The sequence below is a fragment of the Onychomys torridus genome, chromosome 14, assembly GCF_903995425.1.
Source record: "Onychomys torridus chromosome 14, mOncTor1.1, whole genome shotgun sequence".
Classification (NCBI taxonomy): domain Eukaryota; kingdom Metazoa; phylum Chordata; class Mammalia; order Rodentia; family Cricetidae; genus Onychomys; species Onychomys torridus.
Window position 1 is genome coordinate 76,953,286 of NC_050456.1, and position 12,676 is coordinate 76,965,961.

The following is a 12,676-nucleotide window of genomic DNA, read 5'->3' on the forward strand; positions in this document are numbered from 1 at the left end:
TGCTTAAATAAATCTCACTCCCCCACGAAGTTTGGACAGGATGCAGGCAATCAGACTAGAGCTTGGAACTGAATAGTTTGCAAAAGATCTCTTTCAAAATGTGAAACCCCATGGTCACAGGCCAGAGCTGAGTCTGACTTGGGAGAATGTATGTTCTGTGACCCCCTCCCAAAAGCAGAGAGGGAGTGAAGGCTAAAACAAGTCCTTCTGTCACTGAGCCCATGGATGATTTGCAAGGCTGAAAACCCTGTGGTTTAGTTCTGTTTCTCTGATGGAACTGGAGAGAGATTGGTCCCCTCCCTAGCTCTTCTTTCAAGCTTTTGGCAAAAGCCTCAGTCCTCCCCTAGCCAGCAAGGAGACTGGGACTAAAATTCACTGAGAGGGCATGGCATGAATAGGTGTAGAATTCTGGCCCAGGCTAGGTGGGGTGTAGGGGTAGGACCAGTGTAAACTGTATCCCAAGGCCTCACTTTTCCAAAGGAGGGAATGATTAGGAGACCTGGTATTTTCTTTCTTCACCCAGGGAGGTACCCTTGAATATCCTTGGAGAAGTCCCAGAACTCAACTGTAAGAAACAAAAATTGGTTTCTTTTCACTGTTGGTCATGTGTATCTCCTAGCCCACATCATGTGGACATGCTCTGCCTGACAGACTGCTGGAAGCAGGCAGAACCTCCCCCAGATAGAGGGTGTGCTTTTCTATCTCTTCCAAGTCTTCAAGGCCCACCTTTGTCTGCACCTCTACCTCCAGATAGAATGAAACATGCTGACCTCTTTGGTCCAGCTCCTTTGGCCTGCCTTTCAAGCTCCCAGGAGGACTCAACATTTTTCTTTGGCTTTTATAAAGGGAGGCATTGCTTCCCTTCCTCAGAGAATTGAGCCGAACCTAGTGATTGCCTAGCCCTGCCTCGATTTTCCCACATGTAATAGGAACACCATGACAACATGAGTTCTCCCTCACTGTTTTAGCTTTTGAGGGAGCTAAGGTTTGTTTCCCCTGGCCTAGACTTAGGTGCATACTCCCTTCTTCCCATCCCCCTGCATGTTTGCTCTTAATCTTGGATCCAGTTGATGTTTTATGTCCCCTTAAACTCACACGCTCTCCCACCATAGTCTTTTAGGACTGTGTAGAAGTCATCGTGCCTGTTACCAGAACCGGTTCTCAGCGTAGTTGCAGTATCATCAGTGGCCGGAGACTGTGGCTAGTTCACAACCAGCTCCAGGACTCCCTTCCATCAGCTGTCCTTTCACCTCTGCTACATGGGGCATTTTTGAGCTCCTGGCTTCATTTAGTGATGGACCTAACTAGGATGGTCTCTGAGGAGCCTGAAACCACAGGTCAAATCTCAGACTTCTTAAAAACAAACGAACTGAACAATTTTGTCTTTCTTAGAGAGCTCCCTGCTGTTCCTCACAGTCTAAGCCCTATTCTGCTGTCAAAAACAAAGGCTTAGTTGAGCAGAGGGAACCCAGCTCTGTCTTCATATCTGGGGTGTGTATCCTCTCTCCATAGCCAACTTCAGAGGTAGTCATCTTGTTTGGGGCCCAGACATTTCTGTTTCTACTCAGAGTCTCACTCTCTCTAGCTTCCATCCTGTTTGTATTGTAACATATTTTATGATTTACTCATTGGAATAACAGATCTTAGGTAACTCCCAGTTTAGTGACCCTTCTGAAAGCCATACAGAGAAGCATCTAGACTAGTCCTTCCTGCCAGTACCTGACCCAAAGAGCATTTTCCAAAGACATGGCACACATAGGTTACAGCCCAGGAGCAGGGGTCCCTTCTTTTTTATCCTGTGTAGCATAAGAGCCACCCTGTACCCTACCCTGGCTCTCTATGCTCACCTCACCCCAAAGCTTGGTTATTGGCACTCATTAGCTCCAATATGCTTCTTTCTGTGTCTGTGGGGGCAGATTCAGTGGGTACCCAACTGTCGTTAACCTTGGCCCATTTTTTTCCCTAGCAACGAGAGCCACGGAGCTCAACTCTTGGGCTAGGAGTAATGTGACCAGAACTATCGCACTCCCAGGATCCAAGCAAGCTTCTGGGCCCTAAATATAACAGATATAAGAGCCTGTTGAAAGCACCCATGGTGGTCACCAAGTGGATGGGACGGTGACCACATAGGAAGCAATGGACTCTGTAGACATAAGTCATGGTTAGTATTCTCACCGCAGGGTGGAAAATGGGCTTTCAATGATCATTTAAATCCCTAAAACCTTCAATGAAGGCAATATAGACCAAGATTGACTCGTGCCATATAAAGCTCTCACCAGTGAAATTCTATGTATGCCTCAGTTCAAAGATGGTAAATGCCAGTGGTAGCAATAAGTCAGCTGACTAACCCTGGGTATGGGGTATAGTTGGCCAGTCCTGCCCACTAGCCTGGGTTCTTCATCTTCATTCACTTCCTTCCACTCCTGCACCAAGTCTCACCCCAGCTGTGTTCTAAGAATCCCTCCATTCCATGATCCCCACCTCCTTTTGAACTACACACACAAGGTCACAATTCCTGAATGATGTCTTCCTACTTGCTACAGCTGGAGGGTAGTACCTGGGCCTGACCCAACTCTCTGTTCCCAAAGTCTCCTTTCTCAGAATGTGCATAGTTCCTCCAGGTCTACTGAGCAGACAGGTTTGGGAACATGCTCTGCTAGATTTTGTTTTCTGACTTGCCCACTTTGTCTTGGAAGGTCTCCCGATACAGAAACTTTAGAGTCTTGGATGCCTGATCCAGCTTCCTGTGAGGACAAATACCAGGGGAGCAGTGCCAATCTTGCTGGGTAAGCTCTACTTTTTCTGGTTACTCTCAATGCTGTGTGTCAGGGACAAGACCAGACTTATTATGGTGGCTGCTTAGATTGTAAGCACTGAAAGATGAGCTTTCCAAGTGAGCTGAAGTATCTGTCTGTACAGCCTGTGGGGAGGCCAGGTATACTGGCTCCTCCTGGAGAGTAGCATTAGCTACTTATGGCAGTGGCTTCTCTGAGTGGAAGGAAGGAATGGCCAGACAAGTCCCCCATTTCCACATCTCTGGTCATCATAGATGACTAGATACCAGGATACCTTCTAGCAGCCTGAGCTAGGGCTTGGGATAATCTCTGTTCCCCCCACCTGTAGTGTTTTTTAAAACGATGCAAATAAGACAGATGTCATGGTGTATACTTGTGATCCCAGTTCTAGAGAGGCTGAGGCTGGAGCATTGCAAGTTTCCAGCCAGCCTGGCCTTTTGACAGTTGCATTTTATGAACTATAGACTGCCAAGGGGAAACAAAAAAGCAGGAGCCATGTGTGGCTCTCCTCTAGAAGATACTAAGCTAAGGAATCACATTTATCATGTGATATTTAAAAAATATATTTTCTCATTTCATAGAAGATCCTGTTCTTTGAAAAAAATGTGGAAAATATGGGGAGGTGACAAAATTTTCATAGCCATGCCACTCAAAGATAACCACTGCCAACTTTGGTTAACAGTGTTTGGTTTTGGGTTTATTCCTATAAAGTGTGTGTGTGTGTGTGTGTGTGTGTGTGTGTGTGTGTGTGTGTGTGTGTGTGTTTAATTGAGCTCATCATTGCTGTTTTTCTCATCTGCTTATGTACCCTAAACTCTGCCCCATGCCATTCAGTAATTTCCCATCTTTGTTTTTTTTAATGATCACGTAGGAGTCTAGCCAGTGACTATAATTGACATAATTGGTCTGTGTGTGTCCATCTGCAGATAGATGCAAAGCTGAGTGGTGGATGTTAGGAGGCTTCTCTGCGTGCTATTCCTTCCCAAGTCTGACCAGTATCTTGCTGTTCTTTGTATAAGGGAGTGGCTCTGTCAGGAGGCATGAGCACATGGCCAAATTACCCTCTGCAAACATTTTGCCCATTATGTTTTCAAAATTAGTTTGAAAAAGTGCCTGCTGCTCTGGGAATTATTAGAGTTTTTAACCTTTGCTGATTTGTCAAAACATGACATTTCACCATTTCCATCCCCACAGCTTTTATCACAGTGGCACAGAATACTTTTCCGCCCTCTTTGTGGGGTATTTGTATCTAAATTGCCAGCTCAGGCTCCTTGCACTTTTATTATTCCTTTAGGTTTTGTGTTTTTTTGTCAAACTCATGCATACACATCATTTTAAGAGCCAGATCCTTCTACAAGGTTGTCAAGGAAGCATCAGCCCTCCCACCCTCCCGGCTCCACCCGAATATTATGCATTACCTGTAACTGCTTTAACTGATTCTCTTGACATTTACATCCATAACGCTAAGTAACATTCTTGTTTTTCTGCTTCTTGATTTCTTTCTTTGTGTGTGTGATTTTTTAAGCTTAGGCATCACTCTGATTGTTCTATTGTCGAAGACAAGCATTTAACCCTCTTTTACATGTGCCCTTGTCTTCACCCTACACACACACACCCCTGTACTGGCCTCCCAGTAGATAATTTTGAAATGTTGGTTTGATCAATTCACAAGAGTTTACACCCCTTTAAGAGTGTGAACACACCCACAAAGCTGAACAATGTCCCAAGTATTTATCTCCTCCCTTTTTCTGGAGAGAGAAAGAGATAGAGATAGAGAGAGAGAGAGAGAGAGAGAGATAGAGAGAGAGAGAGAGAGAGAGAGAGAGAGAGAGATAGATAGATAGATAGAGAGCTTTTCTCATTGGTTGTTCAATTTTGTCTTGGTTTAAGTGTGGCTCAGGATAATACATACAAACCTGAGTTGTTTAAGACACATGCATGCCATGGTGAATTTCATTTTGGGGTCAGCTTTTCTTTCTTCTCATGGGCTAACTTTAGACTGCTACCATCTTTGTTTTCCCATCTTCTCCTCCTAGGGATAGGTTCCTTTGTTTTTGTTTTTTTTTTTCCCTAGATGGGTCCTTGGTTTTTATAGACACCATGCTATCTGTTTGGGGGGTTACTCTTCTGTTTTGCTAGAGTTTCAAGAGAAAAGGTTCATGGGAAGTAAACTTTTGGAGACCTTTCACGTTTGAATAGGAAAAATGTCTACATTGACATTGGTAACTCAGCAGCTGGATATAAAATATAAAATTCTACGTTACAGACCTTTTCCCCTCAGATTTTCAGAGATACATAGACTTGGAAATGGGAAAACAATGTTAAAGAAAACAGTTTAGAAACTCTGAGGACAAGAAAATGAAAGAGAGAGAGAGAGAGAGAGAGAGAGAGAGAGAGAGAGAGAGACCCTACCAATAATATCACAGATACAATAGCCTTGTCTTCTAGCCTATTTTGAGAAGCCTTAAGCCCTTGTCATTTTTCAATCTTGTAGGAATTTGTAGGATTTTTGTGTTTTCTCTCATTGTTTGAGAATTTCATTGCTTCTGTGTTGATTTGGATCTATGCTTATCCATTTTCACTCTTTTGATCCAAAAACTCTTTTGGATTTATAAACCAATTTCTCTCTCTTCCCCCCTCCTCTGAGTACCTCATTTATGTATTGGACATCTTTGGCTGATTCTATAATATTGCTGTCTCCCCCACATTTGCCTTCTTAATTTTCTGTCATATGCTGCCAGCCTTTCCTCTCATCTACAGCCCCCCCTTTCTCATTTTCCATTTAATTTTCTTAATGGAACCTTTTATTCAAAATTGTGGGTTTGGAGAGAGATAAGCAGTTAAGAGCTTGAACTTCTCTTACAGAGGACCAGGGTCTAGTTCCCAGCACCCATGCTAGGAAGCTTACAACCACATCTACCTCCAGCTTCAGGGGATCTGATACCCTTTTCTAGCCTTGGTTACACCAGCACATGGGAGCACACACTTGCATGCACACACACATACACACACACACACACACACACACACACACACACACACAGCTCTCCTACCCCTCCCCATATAGATATTAAAATAAGAATTAAGATAAAAATTGTTAGGTTATCGAAAAATATATCATTCATTTTTTCTTATAGTTTTCTTCATTTATATTTTATTTTTGGATAGAAAGGTATTTTCCAAATAAAGCTCATACAAATAGTCAATCCAGTTTTTTTCCAGAATTTCTGTAGCTTCATGTTTTATATTTTAATATTTAACTCATTAAATCATGATGAAAAATATACAATTTCTACATTTGCTGCTTTGCATATCATTTTTAAACACGTGCATGGGTGTTTGGGCTGCATGTGTCTGTGCACTATGTGTGTGCAGTGCTGATGGTAACCAGAGAGGGGATTGATTTGCCTGGAACAAGAGCTAGAGGTGGTTGTGAACCATCATGTGATAACCAAACCTGGATCTTCTGACTTTTAACTACTGAGCCATGTCTCTAGCCCCCTATATGTACCTCTACAGTTTTGCTTCTTGTGTTGACTTTCCCTCCTTCCCATGGCTTATTAAAATTTTAGGTCAGCTGGACTTGATTTTCATGTATTAATGTTACACTGAATCATTGTTCACTGGCAATAATCTTTCTTCATTTTCTCTTTTAAAAGATTTTCCTGTTAGTCTCATTTTTTTTATCCTTTCAGGTGGATTTTAGTGATACTTTGAAGTTTAAAACACATTAGATTTTCTGTGGACTTTTATAAAGTTGTCTGTTAAAGCTGAACATTATGGTGCATGCCTGTAATCTCAGCACTTGGGAGACTGAGCCAAATGGATCATGAACTCAGGGCCAGACTGGTTCCAGAGGGAAACCCTATCTCAAACAAAACAAAATGAACAAACAACAACAAAGCAGTAAACAAAACTGCATGCTATTTTGCAGTTTTTAATTTATATATGAATTATTTGTCAAATTTGGCATATTCACAATTTGTCAGCAAGATTATTTCAAAGAATTAAGTGTTGCCTCTGTTGTGAGTCTGGCCCCTTTTCTTCGTATTTTTGAACTCCTGTCAGTGGTATGCTGGGACTTTTATGTATTTCTAGTTTCTATCTGTCTCATTGAGTTATTTTGTTTGTTCTATGAGCTTTTCATTGAGCAATTTTAAATCTCCAGTTAGAGCTGCTCATTTCTCATATGCTTTATAGTTTATCTCTTCCATGTTGTCTTGTTGATGACTTTTTCTTATCTTATTGCATTGGCTAAAATTTCTAAGACAAATTGTTAGTAACAGAAATCTGCCTTCTGTTTCATTGTTGGGTACAGTTACAAAGTATTTTTCAGACTAGACTTTTCTTTCTTTCTTTTTTTCTTATGCAGTATTCCAAGTTTATATATGATTCAGAAATGGATTTAGAATTTTATGAAATGCCTTTTCTATGTCTGAGAGATATTTGCGTTGTTTCCCTCTGTCAGTACAATGAATGATAATAATGTTTCCTAACTTTTAAGTGTACTTGATTGTGGTATGTTGTCCTTCTAATAAGATTTGCTCTGCAAGTGTCTAATTCAGGATTTTTCCAATGTGTTTGTTGTCAGCTTCCAGTGTCAAACTTACGTTGGCTTTGTAAAATGAACCAGGTGTCACTTCATCTTTTTCTATATTCTGTACCATAATACAGCATTTGAATGAAAAGTTCCATGAAAACTTGAATTTGCTGAAATTAATCTCCTGGGAAATCTCTCACAGTGCTTTCTGTTTCTTGTGTATTTACTGGAATCTTTTCACTTTCTGTATCTTTAAAAGTCCTGTCTCTTTTCTGATATATCGCAGTAGTTAAGCCTTTAGATATGTTGAGCTTAAATTCTTTCTCATGGAGTTCTTGGGAACACTGTCTCCTTTCTATGCTTAGTTTCCTCCTTTGTCAAGTGGTTAAAACAACAGCCTAAAAAGGACCACTGAGAAGATAAAGAGATAAAGTATGTCATCATGTGTCTGACATAGTGAGCCTCAATTCCCTTTAGATGTTGCTAATCCCAGGACATAATTCATTTTGAGATTTAAAAGTTTTTATTGGCTTAGAGTTACAAGTAATACTGTATTATAATGAATTTTTATATTCCTATGATTATATCACCTTCTCTTTATTTCATGTATGCATACTTTATCTCTTTAATATATGATCTGAAGAAATGTCTGTACTTTTTTCTTCTAAAGGTCAGTTCTTGGACTGATTTTCTCAATTCAACATTTTGTGTGACCATGTTCACTGATGCCTGCCTTTATCTTTACCTGTCCCTGCCTTCCACTTCCTTCCAGCTTGTTTGGTCTGTCTGTGTATCCCCAACTGCTGCTCTTCTTTGATGGTTGAAATATTTCATGTTATGACTTTGATTCTCATTGCAACTTTGACTTCCTGTCCTATGCTTCAATATGTAGTCTTCTCAGTAATTCTGAACATTTGTAATTATGATGTTTTTGTTCTTTGGTGGTTATCTGAAAGAAATATGAAAATTAGACTTCCCTTTAAAACTCACGTCTGCTTTATTTGGGTTGTATGTTGACCTCGATGCTTTCTGCTCAAATGGGATTATATTTTATTGTGGCTAGAGAATGTGCACATAAATTCTATCCTGGGGAAACTTGTTGGTGACTTTTTAAGCATAATATAATCAACTTTGTAAATGTTTCATGGGTCTTTAAAGCAAGATGTACTACTTGTTTATAGGACATAGGTTTTGATATAAAGAAATTTAATCTTGTTAGTTTTCATTTGTTTCTTTTAGATTTTCTTAGACAAGGTTTGAATTTTATAAATAACCAGAGTTTTAATCTTATTCTGGGATTTTGCAATGTTTTTCTATTATATTGCTTCACAGTTGGGGCAGGAAAACCCAATATTGATGAAATGAACATCTTTTATTTCTCAGTCTCTGTTAAATATGATGTTGGCTCTGGATTTGATGTCTGTCTATCATTTGGTCTTTTCGGGTTTTTTTTTTTTTTCTTTTTCCTAGTTGATGTTCTTAGAATTCAGAAACTTTAAAAACTGTTTCTATAATTTTGCTCTCCATATTTTGATGTCTTAGGTTTCCTTGCGTGACGTTCATGGATGCCATGCCCCCATCTTGGATTGCCCCCTCCATCTTGAACAAGTTTCACCAACCTGACATGAAATTACAGAATTACAGTTTTCTTTTGATGTTTAATTTCCAAGTTAGGTGACCTTTTTTTATATAATTGCTTCTGGAAGCATCTAATGAAGGCAACATGTTATTTGAACTGGAGACTTGCTCTTCCCGGACCCGCCAAAGCAGTCTCTTATGTCCCATAATGCTGCTTAATCCCTTCTGCTCTTCAAACACGAAAATGACTATCTCAAATTAAAGTCAAAGATTGGCTGCTTTAAACCTGCCCAGTGACTTCTATATTCATCCACTTTATGAATTTACAAGATTAGGGTTCTCACCAGTTATCAGCCATTTTATTCTTCCATTTTCATTTATTTAAAACAAAAGCAAAGTATGATTAAGTAACATTTTACAAGGGCTGCTAAAACCTTTCTCCGAACCGAATGTTACCCAGTGGCCCAATAACTGAAAGAGAATGAGTTCAAGCTACCCTGTTTTGGTTGGAGGTGGCATGTCCCTGAGGGCTGGGTACTGGGCACATTTCTCACAGGGTGCGGGTGGGGGTCAACCCCTCAACACTCTTGGAAAACCTCTGAAATTAACTATTTCGTCAACTGAACAAACAAATCGAACCCATTGCTGTGTATGGCAAGCCAGGATGGCTTTGAAAGGGACTGGCTTCTGGCTGTCAGCTGCTGACTAAATTGCTTGATGTTTGAGATGCATGCTGTGTGGGCTGCCTCAGAGCTGAATGCAGGAAAATTGAGGCCTTCCTATTTTTCTGGGCCATCTCTTAGCTTTGCAATTTTTCAAGTTTATTTGTAATCTGTCTTAAATTGACAACATATAGTTTGGATTTGAGGCTTTTGACCCAAATTGAAAATCCTTTCTCTTTGAGGGTCTATAAACCCATTTACATTTTCCCTTGATTGTCATGTTTGAGCTTTAGAAAAATTATGCCTTATTTCTTTTGTCCTCTTTCCTCCTGCTATCTTTTGTTACACATTTTTATTTTCTTTCGCTCTGCTGGTTTGGAAAGTGCTCAGCCAGCTTCCAGCATCTATGTGGGCTTATAGTTCAGCATCTTCAAAACCATACTTGCCCCTAGTTACATATAGTCATTCTGGTTCCTTTGTGGAATGATTAGTAGCCAGATGTCACCCCTTCACATCTCCCTAGAGACAGGTCTCTCCCTGTTTCCCCACTTACCTTTCTTCAGCACCATGTCCTGCTTTTTTTTTTTTTTGGGGGGGGGGGAGATGTGAATATCCCACCTTGTCTTCTGAGACTTGGCTCTACTGCAGGAGCAGGGCCTCCTTCCTATTTCTAGACTATAGATCCCATGGCCCTCCAGGGACACCTTGTGTGCTTCCTGATCTCTTGTCTGTGTAGCGTGGCACCATCTCTCCCATTTCTCCCTCATCTACACTGTATGCTGCTGTAAGGTGCTGAGTTCTGAGCCAACCTGGTACAAGTTAGACATGCACTCACTAGTTGAAGGTCTGAAGAAATACATGGTCAGCATATGAGGATAGCTCAAGCCAATGATCATGAGGAAGAGTGGATTGTTAAGGGAAGGGAGTACCTGGGGGAATAGAAGACTCACTAGAACACCAGAAGAGGAGGGCCAGAAGAGAGATTGAGCCTGAGGAGACAAAAAAAGCCAGACTGGGTGGAGCTGTTTAGGGCCAAGCTGGCTACAGGATACGGTGCTGTGGGCAAGAAGGTGGGATACTCGGCTCTCCAGTTACCCTGGAAGCAAATGCTACTCTGTCTGGGAGGACAAAGATGCTCTCAGAGTTTGGCTCTGTCATTTGTAGTTGGCTATTTCTTTGGTATTTCACTGTGGCGTGTGTGCCCTATGCCTGGCACAGGGGATCCTGACTTGAGGGCCATGCATTTCCTTCTTGTACCAGACAAGTCCCCAAAGCAAGAAGAGATGCCAGTGACTTGTGTTCCAAGGCTCCCTGAACAGGGATTTTCCACCTCAGCCTCATCCCATATTTCCCTTTCCTTGGTCCCTCCTGCTTGGCATCCAGTGGTATAGGCTCTGAGATTGCACCCCATCCCTCCCATCTCCTCTAGAACCTTACACACAGTCCTCTACTTCTCTATTCTGGAGTCAACCATCCTTTCACATCTTACAAATGTTCTAGAGTGTCTTCACACTTAGACAGCCCCACAGTCAGTTGTGGTTCCCTCCCCTCTTGGCAGCTTTGCAGAGCTCATGCATACTTGGCTCCCTGCCCACCACTCCCATTACATGGACCCCTCCACCAGGTCATTCTTTTCCCAATGCTCACCTGTACTTCAGGCTCCACCTACTGTGACGTCAGTCTCAACCTGACACTCCTGACTGCCTAGTGCCACAGCTCAACAGGATGCCCCTTAGCCAACCCTTTGCCAAGCATTTGTGTATTTGGGGGGGGGGGACACTTATTACTACCTGCTGTTTCATACCTGCACTGGTATACCACCAACTTGTCTCTGGTTTTCCCTCATAGGATCCAAAGCCTGTTCTCTCTGCTCCATCTCTGTGACCTCTTGGCTACCTGAGTCTCATTTTTCCTTCTTGAGCTCTTGCTCACTTCACCTGCCTTTGCTGCCAGTAATGCCTTCTTTGCACAAAACAGGAAACTCACCATGGCCTTCATCAACTGGTAATAGCTCCCCTTTGTCTGAAGGTAACGCCCAAGGTCTTTAACCATTGTTACAAAGCCTTTCATGACCTGTGCTCCATCAGGGTGGCTTCTGGTTCCACCTACCCCATCCCCATCACAGAAATGCTCTTCATTACCATATTCTGCCCACCAGCCCCATGCTCTGCCCACTTTTCTTCATTCTACTTAGGGCTCTGCTTCCTCCTTACACTGCCGACTCTCGTCTCCTCTTCCTCCCCAAAGCCTTTCACCCTTCCTCTGCTGCTCAAAACTTGGGAGAAGTTTCCCAGATCTTGCTGACTATTCTTTGCTTCTTTGTAACTCTTCTGCCTTTACCTCTTAAAATCTAGATTCTGTAGAATTCATTTTCATGTGGGTTTTCCCTGCTAATCTGGAGTCTGCAGGAAGGCAGAGTACCATAGCTCTTTGCTCTGACTATATAGCCGATAGTTGTTTCATAGTCAAGACAGAACACATGGAAAGTCATTGGGTGGAGAACAGGCAGAGGTGTATGGCAATAGGATGGGCTGGGAAAGGCTAAGCAGGAATTTGATGGGATAATGCAGATCTCTGGGAGAGGCAGCCTGATATTGGATTTGAGAATGGTATAAGCAGTGATGCTCTGGCCAGTATGGAGGAGTGGACTGAGCAAAGGATCACACGGCATAGAGAATTGTCTCATCCATTTGGGAACAGGGAAGTGACTGGAACCCTGAGTAACATTCTAAAGACTTGAGCATTTAGAGTAGACATGCAGAGCTGTGGCTCAGTGGACACTGGCCTCCAAGACCTTGATGGATGGTCATGTTCTTGTGCAGGCAAGCCCAGGAATCTGCCTTGGCCTTCTCTGGAGATGATCGAGCCTCATAGTTTTATACACATTATGGGGGGCTGTATAGACAGAGGCATCATCAGAGGGGAAGGGTCTTACTAGGAGCTGGGGAAGTACTGGCTTTCTGAGCCCTGAGTTTGTGTCTACGTGGGTGGTGCTTGACAAGGATGACCATAGTGTGGGTAGGCCTGGTAGGTACCACCTACCTAGAAGTCTTTCACACAGTGATCTGTGCCATTATGGTGTCTCTTTTGGTCAAGATGAG